This window comes from Phocoena phocoena, chromosome X (genome assembly GCF_963924675.1).
Source record: "Phocoena phocoena chromosome X, mPhoPho1.1, whole genome shotgun sequence".
Lineage (NCBI taxonomy): Eukaryota > Metazoa > Chordata > Mammalia > Artiodactyla > Phocoenidae > Phocoena > Phocoena phocoena.
In genome coordinates, this window is record NC_089240.1 from 46,957,806 (window position 1) to 46,968,446 (window position 10,641).

A 10,641-nucleotide genomic window follows, 5' to 3' on the forward strand; every position below is an offset into this window, starting at 1 on the left:
GTGGAGGTTGTTGCAATAATTCAGAAGAGAGATGATGATGGCTTGGATCTAGGTGGCAACAGGGTGGAGGGAGGAAAATGCACAAGGCATATGCCGAGGAAGTCCTTTGTCCTGGGTCCAGCCCTAGCACTGAGAAGAATGGACTGTTATTGCTTCTCTAAGAGCAGCTCTAATGTCCACCAAACCTGTCGGCTCAGACTCATGCCAGCCCTAAACAATTCCCTCAAGGGAGAAGTGGGGAGTGGTTACAAAGGAGGTGGAAGCAGTGGGTGGGGGAGGTTTCTCTCCCCATGGAGAGAATCCATAGTCCCCAGGAAGCTTTGGCCTCCCAAGAAGGATGATAGCCAATAGGCTGCCCTCCCAAGGGAGTCCAGGAGCAGTTGTGCATCTATGCGAATTGTGAGAAATAAGGATATTAATCCCTATTTATTGTTACAAGGTAGTTGTGAGGATCAAATATATGTTCAAAGCAACTAGACTGGGCCTGGCACTTAGTAGGCCTTCAGAAGACCTTGGCCCTAGTCCTGGTTCCTCCACAGACTCACTGAGGGATCTTAGACAAGTCGCTTTTCCTTTCTGAGGCTTAGCTTCTTCATTTTTACAATGGATGTGATATTCCCTATAAAGAAGAAGTTGATGGAGCAGATAGACTGAAACCCTGAATGTGAACATGACAGAAATGAGATTGCCCTAAGAAAGCTTAGTGGAATGGTACCCAGAAAATGGTGATAATTCCCTCAGAGGGGCTTAGAGGAGCTGGTCCACCACTTTTCTTTATGCTTTCTGGTCTTCCTGTATTTCTGTCTTTCTTTCCCTTTGTCTTTCTGAGAAATTTTCTGCTTCCTGGCCTCCCTCTGTGTTGCCCCTTTCTCTTCTCTGTGATTCAAATTCTGCTTTTCTTTTTTTCTGTCTCACTCTTCTCCTTCCCTTCAATGGTCTCCACGCCCCCTTCACCACTTACCCCAGCTCTCTCTGTCTCTTGTGTCTGCCCGACCCCCACCCTACCCTTCCTCCCTCCTCCCAGGTTTAAGGATGAGTAATGTCTGAGAGTCTGGAGCTACTGCAGCTGTTCTGACCCACTGGGGCCTCTCACCTCCCAGACCTGAATAAGGCTAACCCTCAGGAGGGGCAGAGGAGAAAGGGTAGCAGGAGAAAAGGGGTGTTGTTACACTTGTAGTCTCCTTTTTTTGCCATTAATTTTGGAGGGGAAAAATGAAACAAATGAGGAATTTAAAACTTCCTCTTTTATCTTGCTCCAGATGCAATCAATGATGCCCTAAGAGCTAGGTTTGACTTTCTAGGAAAGAAAACTCCTCTAAGAAACCACACTGTTTAAACACTAGGTTTGCCTGGACCACAGCATCTGATAAGACAATGAAAACAGAAAAGGCTTTTAAAACCAATTTAATCCACACACAAATGTAATTCTAATGAAGGATCAATAGTCTGGTGGATCATTTTTCCTGCGACTCCTTGGAGAAGCTTAAAGAGCCTTTCGATCAATGGAGTGGATAGTGAATAAAATGTTCTTTTTGAAATAAATTGAGTTGATTTAAAGATGAAGATTAAGTAAATAATAGACAAGATGGTACTTGGTTTTGGCAAACTTTCTGAGGTGGTTCTCCAGTGGCTGCTGTTTAGGAAACAATGATCTAATGAAATCAATATATAATGGGAAGTGGCCAAATGCCTACACAAATTAATCAGGGCTATGACCACATCTGAAGAAAGAACGGTTCCACAAACAAGTGTGCCCAGCCTTAAAAAGGAGAGATGCAGAATTGGAAGAGCGTGGCTAGTCCTGTCCAGGGGAGAGAGATTTGGGGATATTGCTTGTTGATTTACGGTTTCCCAGACCCACTTCTCCCCCTTCCTTTGTTGTCTGTGGAGAATTCTCTCTGACCCATTGTAACAGGACCTCTTAGTTGCCCCCTTCTTCCAGGCTGTCAGGGCCCTGCCTTGGTTCCAGGGCCCACTCTTCTCCTATATGATTCAGGACTAAAGTCCTGATTAATTTGAGCCAGTGGTTCTCAAAGTGTGGTCTAAGATTCTCAGGGGATCCCCAAGACCCCATTCAGACTACAAGATCAAAACTCTTTTTGTGATGTTATTTTCCTTTTTCACTCTCATTATTTCACAGGTATAAGGTGGAGTTTTCCAGAGATTACATGACATTATGATGTCATCACTCTGACAGTTAACAGAATGTGTGTTTGTGTATTCTTGTATTTTTTGGAATTTTCTAAGGTTTAGCATATAAATATATGTGTTTTTACAGATTAACTTAGTTTAATCTCAATGTGCTGTTATTAACTATCTTTGGTGGTACGTGCTATAATCTCTGTAACCATATTATCATTTCAATATATTATTACTTTTAAATCACAAAGTTTTCCTTGCATCTACATGGAAACACACAAGAAGTTAGTATATTTTGTTGTTTTGTCTTACTATCATGTTTTTAAAATTTCTCAGTCTTAATTTCTAATATTATATAAGCTGGCAGCTATCACTCATATAAACAAAAGCTCTTTGAGATCCTCAATAATTTTTAAGAGTATAAAGATGTCCTGAGACCAAGAAGTTTGAGAACTATTGGCTGAAGCCAATTATAAGGGGTCCCATTCCTTTTTCCAGCAATTGGTTAAAGAAGGAGAATGTGTCACTGTCTTGACTCATGAAACAGAAAAGGAGGTCTGCTGTGGGGTAGAAATGTGAAAAAGGTTTTCTTGACCTGAAAAGGAAACACACAAAGAAGCAACCATTCCTTAGCTTGTCTTTTGATATTGTCCTGTCTGGAAGTGATGCTGAGACTCAGCAGCCAGCAAGGCAAGGTAGCCTAAGAACAAAGTCAATGCACTGAAGGAAATCCAAAAAAGAGGGGATATATGTATACATATGGCTGATTCACTTCGTTGTACACTAGAAACTAACACAACATTGTAAAACAGCTGTACCCAATTTTTTTAAAAAAGCATAAAAAACAAAACAAAACAAAAAAACAAAGTCAATGCACTGGGTTTCACAGAATGGCAAGGTAGGAAGGACTGGGTGCTAGAGGTACTGAAGTAACCAGCCCAGAAGGCTCCCTACCTGAGGACTTCCTTTTTTGTGAAATAATACACTTTTTTGTTTTTTAACCCAGTCGAGTAGAGTTTGAAGTTACTTGCATCTTAATTAATTAATTGATGTACCCATTGTATGTAGTCTTGGTGGGATGGTAAAACCCACTGTGAAAACCTGAATAGGCTAGATTTACCTCTTTGCTCCCAAGTGTGTTGAGGGAAGTGGGCTTATAACCTAATCTTAGTCAGCTAGATGCTCTTTTTGAATTATGAGCAAAGAATACAAGGATGGAGGGAAGAGGATGAAGTTGTTCACTCCCCAGAGCCCTCCTACAGCTCTCTTATTTCCTGCCCTGTTCTCAACCTGGTCCTCCAGTCATGCATAGATTCTACAAGCACAGAGTTGATTTCTGTTGTTCACGACCAACAACCTTAACGGAGATGCAGGGAGGGTCAGAGACAGGAACATACTAATCACTAAGAGGTGCTCTCTATTTCATTTTGTTTCATCGGACAAATAATCACTCAAGACTCTCCATCTCTGGGGGAATTTCCTGTCAGTCCAGTGGTTAGGACACTGCGCTTCCACTGCAGGCAGCAAGAGTTCGATCCCTGGTCAGGGAACTAAGAAAAAAGCGGGGAGTTCGCTCAGGTTCCCGCCTGTGACCTAAGATGTCCTCTCCCTCCCCCGCTAAGTTCTGAGACCCCAGAGCCCCCTCCACCGGCCTCCAGGCGAAAGCCACTCAAGTTCGGCTTCCAGACACTTGGTTGGGATCGGTCCAGGGACCCGGTCCCTCAGGGCAGCCTGAACCAAAAGGAAGCAAGGGGTCCTAGAGTGAGAGAGCGCGGCACTGTAACGACCCCCAGACGCACAGTTTGAATCTAGTCCTCAATTGCATGGCGGGTCAGCCGCCCCCCTTCTCGTCCTCTCCCCGAAAGGGTGAGAATTATCTGGCACCCAGCTCCGGGTGCGGTTGCCGAGAGCTCGGCAATCTGGAATTTGGCGGCAACCGCACTCTAAGGAGATTCTCTGGGGCTGCACAGGGGAGTCAGCCCCACAGCCGGGAAGGCAGAAAGGGAGCCCGCAGCCGAGACAGGAAAGCGCCCGAGTCCTTCAGACACATCCCCGCCTCCATACTTCCATCAGCCCGGGCCAAGGGGACGCGGTTCCTAGTCCCGAATTTGGGCAGCCGCCCCCGCTCCGCATCCCGGCAGATGTGGAGCGAGTCTTCTTGGTCAGGCAGGACCCCCAGCCGCCCCGCACTCGCGGCAACTTTGCCCCAGCCCCTCCAGGCGCTTACCTCCTGCTGGAGCTGCCGCGGGACTTCCCATCACAGACCCTCCTACTTTCCATTCTCTAGGGATTAATCCCTGGAGCTGAGAGGCTTTCTTTTTTAAGCCCCTGAAATTCCCTTTCTTGGGCAAAATAACTTCATTGCCTCCAAGGAGGGCCCAGATCTAATGAATACACAAAGTTTTGTTAACCCTTCCTAGGAGAAAACACCTTCCAAACCTCACCCTCCCAAAGAACAAGGGTGAAATGGATACTTAATTGGTTCTTAGTCACCCAGCATTCATTCCCCACTCCTTTGGTAACAGCACCCTTATTTGGGAGATTTGAATTATTACTCTTCTATTGGATATAGTCTGGCAGGACTGTCAACCACAGTATCATGCTTTCCTCTAGTCAAGGGAGTGGCACGTGACCCGAACCAGACCAGCTGGATCTTGACGAGGTCAGCGCTTCTCTGAACTCTAACGTGCATATGAATCACCTGAGAGCCTTGTTACAAGGCAGATTCTGAGTCAGTGGGGCCTGAAATCCTGAATTTCGAAAAAACTCCCAGATGATGCCAGTGCTGTTGGTCCACAGACCACCTTTTGAGTAGAAAGGGAGTGGAGTGAGCAAACAGTACTTTCATCCAGAACTGTGTGTAATAGCTTCAACCAGATGGAGCAACCTTGAAAGATCATCAGTCTAGAGTTGCTAGACTGGATCCAGATCCTGTTCCCTCTGACCTGAATCTTCAGCCTTTCCTTCCATTTCTACAAGCTCTCTCTATCCTTACAGTAAATTATATTTCATATTCAAGGTGACAGAATTTATTTCTGATATTTGCAGCCAGAAGAAGGAAGGAGGAGAGCGAGGGAGGGAGGGAGAGAGAGAACAATTTCTCGCCAGCATGTAACTGGGTCAAAGTACCATTGTCTCTCTGTACAGCCAGCACCTAGTTTTCAGCCTTTATGTGCTGCTGATGTCATCAAAGACATTCTATTTTGTGAACCCCTTTGGGAGACTATTAAGGCTCTTGGGCATCTTCAAAGTAGTAGAAAGTTTCTTTGTCCAGTAACAACTGGAGGAAAACTTTGGGAAACTATGTGCAGAGATGCTTGACTGTTCATCTAGTTTTCCTGCTTTGATAAAGAAAAAAGGTCTGCACATCACTGTGATTCTTTGCATCGATGTCAAAATCTCCATTAATAATTGTTCTGGTTCATCAAGTTGCTGGAAGGTCATGTTTGAAGGAATTGGCATTACAAATGCTATAGCTTATTGAAGGCTATGTGGTGGGAAGGAGACATGGTTAAGGGGTGATCTGAGCTTGATATCCCAAACTCACTGTTCTCACAACTCAGGTACAAAGCTGCAAGACAAAATATGAGTTTCTCAGTGTGTACCTGAGAGATTATTACCAGCTGATAGGAACAATTCAGAAAGTTCCTCCTTAAAAATAAAAATAAAACCAGACCTACCATCTCTGTGAGGGTTAATCTTTGAGTAAAGCCCTCATATGAAATCCCTGGTTCTCAGAGATGGAATGAATGTCTGAGGACATAAGCATCATTGTGGATGAGGCCCAGCAGCTGGGAATTCCAGGAACTGTTCAGCTCTGGTTTCTCCCAGGCAAGTAATGGAACACTCTTATGGGATTTCCATCTAGGGCCATATTTGGAATGGAGCAGATTCCATAGTGGATGAAGCAAAAAAATGGATGAGTTTTGCTTCTCCACACTGTTTTCACAATCAGTGGTTCCTGCCTGCCCAACATTTTGCCCAAATGACTCTGTTTCCAAGGCTCCAGAAATTTTCTGAGAGCAAATAATATGAGGTATCATGTCCACTTTAACTTTTGTTTATAATAGGCTTATTATCTTATATCACATAGTAATTTATTAGAGTTCACTCATAGGGAGCAAAACTTGAATCTGTAAGACTTCATTCATTAGTATTCAGAATGATATATGTAAGGGTTTCCTCTCAAAATCATTCTTGTAAGGTTGGCAGAAGTCCAGCCCAACCTCATCTCCTCTCTTATAACTGTGATTTTTGATAAGAAGTCTTTGCTTGCAAGTAACAGAAAGTGGCCCTGGCTACCTTAAGCAAAAAATGGAATTATTTCAAGGCTGGGGGAGAACTCACTGGATTGAAAGGAAGGCTAGATAAACAGAAGCCATTCAGCTACCAAGGGAACCTGATAATAGCAAAAAAAATATTAACAGTTTCCCCCAGATACCATTCCTAGAGTGCATGAATAAGCACCAATCATTTCTTCTATCTTTGCATCCCTGGGTACAAAACCCTGACATTCCAGTAAAAGAATAAGCAAGGGATATGAACAGACCATTTGCAGAAAAGGAAGTACAGTGGAGGAATGAGTGTTAGACTATCTGAACAGAGGTGGTCCCTGCCCACAAGGGGTCACATACACTATTAAACTGAGTGCTCCTTAGGGCAGGGCCCAGGTCCCACAGCCCTCTCCAGGACTCCTCATCAGATATTTTGCATAAATTAACTCCTTTAATCCTCACAAAAACCCTGTAGAATAGGTATGATTATGTCCCATTTGTCCAACAAGGAAACATGCTCAGACAATGGAGGTGGCTGTCCCTAGCTTGCCTAGCTAGGAGGTGGCAAAGCTAAGGTTGACCTTACACTGGTCATTTCCCCTACACATTCTGCCTTGGCTGCTGTATATTGTTGTGCATTTTATGCATTGTACAAAGGTGCCCAGTCCAGAGGATTGGGGCTGAGCTGAAATCTAGCCTGTGATCCACTCAACAAGCCTGCTGCCCCTTTGTAAACCTGTGCCTATCTGGAAGAAGGGCTCATGTTTCTAATTTGTCCACCCAGGGGAGTGTCTTTTTCACTCTATTCAGAGAACAGCACCGTATGGGCTAGTAGCAGCCTTATCTGCTGCATCTCCCTGGAGTAGGTGTGCGGAGGGGGTGAGTAGGGGTGGCTGGATAAGGATGAATCAACGTAGGATGAGAGGCTGTTAGCTTGACAGAGGTGGAGGGAAATAGATAAAACATTGTGTGAAACCCAGGTGGGTACTCAGGGCAGGAGCTTTTATGTAAGGAAAAGGACAAACAAAGGGCATTGCCTCTCCCTGGGAATTTACTCAGGCCTATGTGAGCTTCTCAGTATAATCTGGGAGCTTTATCTGAGGGGCATGAAATCTGTGGGACTCTAGGATCTCAGTTTGAGGGCTCCATTTGGGGGGCAGGGCTCAGTTTATAAGGCTCTTATGGCAGGCTAAGTCTTAGATGTAGATGACCCATCCACCATCCTGGCCTCTCAGTGTTCTGACCTCCTCATTTCTAACCTTGTCCTTCAGCCACCTCAGGCTCATACTTCCATGGTCACAGCCTAGCCCTTGTCCTCAGCAAAAAAGGAAACTCCTCCCCAAATTTCATTTTCAAACATACCACTCTAATCATCATTTCCTGGTCCTCTAGCTGATTTACTCTCGTACCTGGCCTGCATAAGAATTCTTCAATCTCATCCCAACCTCTGATTCTTTCACTCCATCACCTTTTCACTGCCCCTCACTCTTCTCATGTCCTCGCTTACTTCCTTAACTAGTGTGATAGGCAGAATTTTGAGATAACCCCCATGATCTCTATCCCCTGGTATTTTGCCCTATATAATCCCCTCTCTAAAGTATGAGCAGGACTTGTGACTTGCTTCTAACCAATAGAGTATGGCAAATGTGATGGGAGAATTATCTACCTATCTATCTATCTATCTATCTATCTATCTATCCGTATGTATATTATGGCTCCATCTTGTTACCATGCAAGGAACTCAGCTGCTGGCCTTGAAGAGATAAGTTGCTAGGCTGTGAACTTCCTGTTGAGAGGGCTGCATGGCAGGTAATTTCAGGCAGACCCGAGGATCTGTGGTCCTCGGTTTTACAACCACAAAAAAACTAAATTCTAACAACAACCATGTGAGCTTAGAAGAGAATATGAAATAATACGTGGCCTCATATGAGACCATGGCCTTGGCCAATATCTTGCATGCAACTTGTGAGACCCTGAACAAAGAATCCCGATAAGCTGTGTCTGGACTGCTAACATATGGAAACTGTGAGATAATAAACATGTGTTGTTTTAAGTTGCTAAGTTTGTGGCAATATGTTCTGTAGCAATAGAAAACTAATACACCCAGCTTAGGTTTCATTATCCATCATTATAATCACTCCCTTGCAAACATCCTTACTATTCTAGCCCTTGTGGTGACAGACCCTAAAGTGACCTCTAGTAATCCCCACCACCTGGTGTTCATGCCCTGTGCAATTCCTTCCCTTTGAGCAGAACCTGTGAGTTGAACAGAACCTGTGACTTGCTTCTAGCCAATAGAGTATGACAAAAGTGAAAGGATGTCACTCCCCTAAGACTCCATCTTATCAGACTGGAGTTAGAGAGAGTTTCTCTTGCTAGCTTTGCAGGAGTAAGCTGTCATGTTGTGAGAGGGCCAATGGAAAGGACCAAATGGTGAGGAACTTGGCTTCTAGCAGCTGAGAGAGCTATCCCTGCCTGAAAGCTAGCAAGGAAATGAGGATTTCAGGGGCTTCCCTGGTGGCGCAGTGGTTGAGAGTCCGCCTGCTGATGCAGGGGACACGGGTTTGTGCCCCGGTCCGGGAGGATCCTGCGTGCTGCGGAGCGGCTGGGTCTGGAGGCCTTGGCCGCTGAGCCTGCGCGTCTGGAGCCTGTGCTCCACAAGGGGAGAGGCCACAGTGGTGAGAGGCCTGCGTGCCGCAGAAAAAAAAAAGAAAATGAGGACTTCAAAAAAACAAATAAAAAATAATAAAAATAAAACAAACAAAAAACAAAACAGGAAAAGAGAAATTAAAAACAGAAAAAAATAAAAAAGAAATAAAAAAAGAACAAAAAAAAACAAAAAAAGAAAAAGAAAATGAAGACTTCAGTCCTAGAGCTTCAAGGAGATGAATTCTTCCAAGAACCTGAGGGAGCATGGAAGTGGATATTTTACCTAGTCAAGACTCTGATGGGACTGCAGCTCCAGTTGACATCTGTACTGGAGCCTAATGAGACCCTGAAGGAGAAGATCCAGCTAATTTGTTCCCAGACTCCTGACACATAGAAACTGTGAGATGATAAATGCATGTTGTTTTAAGCCTCTACGTTTGTGGTAATTTGTTATGCAGTGAAGAAAACGAATACAGCTCCCCTATCCCATCTTTATACTGACTTGGCCAAACATAACCCAGGTTAGTCACAATGCCCCATCTACTCTGCAGCTGAATGTTATTAGAGAAACCAAAAACCACACAAGTCAATTGATTTCACTCTAAATTATTGTGGTTTTTAAAATTTTATTTATTTTAATTTATTTATTTTTGGCTGTGTTGGGTCTTCCTTGCTGCGTGCGGGCTTTCTTAGTTACGGAGAGCGGGGGCTACTCTTCGTTGCTGTGCATGGGCTTCTCATTGCAGTGGCTTCTCTTGTTGTGGAGCTCAGGCTCTAGGTGCATGGGCTTCAGTAGTTGTGGTGCACGGGCTCAGTAGTTGTGGCTCACGGGCTCTAGAGCGCAGGCTAAGTAGTTGTGGTGCACGGGCTTAGTTGCTCCGCAGCATGTGGGATCTTCTGTGGCATGTGGGATCTTCCCAGACCAGGGCTCGAACCTGTGTCCCCTGCATTGGCAGGCGGATTCTTAACAACTGTGCACCAGGGAAGTCCTAAATTATGGCTTGTGGACCTCAAATGGGCATTAATAGCATAGCAATCCTGCTCTGCTCACTTCCCCACTCTCAGAACTATTTCATACTTTATCTTCTCCTCCCAAACCTCCCACATCCCAGCCTCTGTCCTCACCTTTAGCTGATGGCTTCACATGACCCTTCATTAAGAAGATAGATATATTCAACTGGGAATTTCCTTATCTCACCACCAGATCTACAATCCTCTGGATACACAACTTCCTCTTCTGTCTTGTCACATGGAGAAACTGTCCCTCCTCAAGTCAAAGACCAGTCCCTCTACCTCTGCTTTAGACTCTTCCCACCCACTCAAGGACTTCACTCTTTCAGTCACTCTCATCTCTCTTGCATCATCAGTTTCTCCTCTTTCGGCTATTCCCATCAGTGCATGCATGTGCTCTATCATCTACCATTTTAAGAGTCCCCCTTGAATTCCACAAGCTCTTCCTGCTATGCATAGTTCTCTGTTTCTTTCACAGCAAAACTTCCCAAGACATGCATTACACACTGATTTCTCCACTTCACCTCCCTTTCACTCTTCAACCAACTGCAGTCTAGTTTTGTACTGC